We start from the raw sequence: 2,504 nt of genomic DNA, 5'->3' as shown, positions 1-2,504 counted from the left end.
AGCCGGGCGAGGTGGCGGGCGCCTGTAGTCCCAGCTACTCGGGAGGCTCAGGCAGGAGAATGGCGTAAACCCAGGAGGCGGAGCTTGCAGTGGGCTGAAATCTGGCCACTGCACCCCAGCCTGGGCCAAAGAAGGAGACCCCCCCCCTTAAAAAAAAAAGAAGTTACATCCCAAAATCATATGCATGTGAACACATTACAATCAATCTTCTGAGAACTAGAAAATATGTGATGGTTTGGCATTATAAAAATCTTTTTTTTTCCCTCTAAAATGTGTCAGAATTTTATGTGGGGGGGATGTTACAAGTGAAGAACAGGGAAAGAAAGCAGTGTCTTATATTTCAACGTATTTTATCCTTGGTTAGAGGTATTTGTGACTTCAAAAACCAGGCCCAAATTTGGCATAGGGGGTCAGACATGGGCAATATCTGTCCCTGGTGGCCTCAGTTCTTTTTTTTTTTTTTTTTTTGGAGGTGGGACGGTGTCTCGCTCTGTCGCCCAGGCTGGAGTGCAGTGGCGCGATCTCGGCTCACTGCAAGCTCTGCCTCCCAGGTTCACACCATTCTCCTGCCTCAGCCTCCTGAGTAGCTGGGACTATAGGTGCCCGCCACCATGCCCGGCTAATTTTTTTTTTTTTTCATTTTTAGTAGAGACGGAGTTTCACTGTGTTAGCCAGGATGGTCTCAATCTCCTGATCTCATGATCCTCCCGCCTCAGCCTCCCAAAGTGCTAGGATTACAGGGGTGAGCCACCATGCGCAGCCCTCAGTACTTTTTTCTATGCTCCAAATTCTCCTTCAATTTTGGCTGCCACAAAGTGTTCCACCCTCACTTCTCTACCACTCCCACCCCCAAATATCATCAGGAAAAGATTTGACTCTTAGTGTGAATATGATCTTTTTTTTTTTCTTAAATCATTTTATCTTTAATAATCTTGCAATAATTTAAAATATGAGAAAAAAAGTTAAATGTGTTCCCTTTACAGGTGATGCCACCATGATTGTCTCGCACAAGCATGATCAATCACCATGATGAGACTGGATGCCAAAGAGTATGGCTGGCAAAAAAGGCATCAGGGCTCACAGATTGAAGAGTTTGGTTACGGAGTCTCTGAGAGGTAACAAGTGGCAGAAGAGACATCAGTTTAAGGGACCTTCAGAGGACAGGGTGCAGTTGCTGGGTCATGAGCACCTTGAAGCCTTTCTTGATGGTGATTCGGTGTCGGGAGTATTTGTCATCTGGGGAGAACTGAGCAGGAAGGGCTGAGCAGGTCTGTTGTCCCATTGGGTCAAATTTCTCCAGTGTATAGACCCAATCTCCCTGCTCACTGAGGTAATACTGGAGAAACATGATCACTCTTAAGCCAGAGGTTCCGATTGGGTCCGCAGCTCCGTCTGTCACCGTCTGCCGAATATGATCTTTTAGAAGGGCATTTACATTTAAAATTTTCTAAATGCAGAAGGAAAGGTTGGTGTATCTGGGGGCATCTGGGAGTATGTAAGGAATTAATAGTGTATTGTGGGAGAGGAGAGACAGAGCCTCTTCTCCCAGGGGCACCTGTCACACCTTGTTGTCTGTGTCCCTGGAGATGGGCAGTGCAGTAGCCCTGGAGAAGGAGATGGTACCATTAGCTTCTCAGTGTTTCTGAAATCATACTAAAATACTAAGTAGGAACCTACCTGTGTGGCCTGGCTGTGTGTAGTAGACAGTTAGAGAAATAATCCTAGAAGTGAGGCAAGGCCAGCCTGACAAGGAAGTGAACTGAAATATCTGTTAGAAATACTTCCCTCAGGCAGGGAGGGAACCTGTGCAAGAATAGGGGGTGTGGCCAGCCGTGAGTGACAGACACTCATGGACTTCCACATTAATGCCATATTCAAATTGAGCAGAACTAGAATGCAGGGGTCCCAGGCTTCCAGAGTTGTATTTCCAGAATATAGTCTGAATTTTCTAGAACTATTTAGAAGTTTTTCCTTTTGCTCGTGAAGGGTGATGGCAGGGTATATCAGGCTATAGTCTCCAGGTAAGTGAGTGTGTCAGTCCTTTTCCAGGTTAAGGTATACTATACTAACTGGTACGACTGTTTGATCCCTAATTTGGGAAATGATACATGTAGTGGTAAAGAAACAGGATTTGGAATCAGACTGAAGATAAATCCCTGTAAGACAAGAATAGCAGCCATCTTGTTTGTTGATAACCAAAACCTAGCTTCACTGGTTCCTGGAACAGTGAATACGCTCGAAAACTATTTTGAATGTTGAGGGAATGAATTGATGGGTATACTAATGAATGAACTAACCTGTTTGAAATTCCAGAGCTTCTATATTTGAGACTTATGACCTTGGGCAGGTTACCCAAGTTCTCTGAGTCTTAGTTTTCTTATTTGTAAAACTGGAAAAATAATACTCAGTTTACAGGGTTGCTGAGAGAAATAACATGATCTAACATATCCATAGCCCTTAGCACAATGCCTTAATAAAGACAAGCTGTCATAACAGTGATAGTA

The 2,504-nt window shown here is 44.4% G+C and overlaps 1 pseudogene across 1 annotated transcript; it reads right to left on the bottom strand.

Moving 5' to 3' along the window:
• Positions 1-907: 907 nt before the first annotated feature.
• LOC110740714 lies at positions 908-2,205 on the bottom strand (annotated as a pseudogene). Its single transcript, XR_002515718.2, has one exon. The product of XR_002515718.2 is annotated as an H/ACA ribonucleoprotein complex subunit 3 pseudogene (transcript).
• Positions 2,206-2,504: the final 299 nt, after the last annotated feature.

The sequence above is a fragment of the Papio anubis genome, chromosome 9 (genome assembly GCF_008728515.1).
Source record: "Papio anubis isolate 15944 chromosome 9, Panubis1.0, whole genome shotgun sequence".
NCBI lineage: Eukaryota > Metazoa > Chordata > Mammalia > Primates > Cercopithecidae > Papio > Papio anubis.
This window is presented reverse-complemented; position numbering and strand designations above follow the sequence as displayed.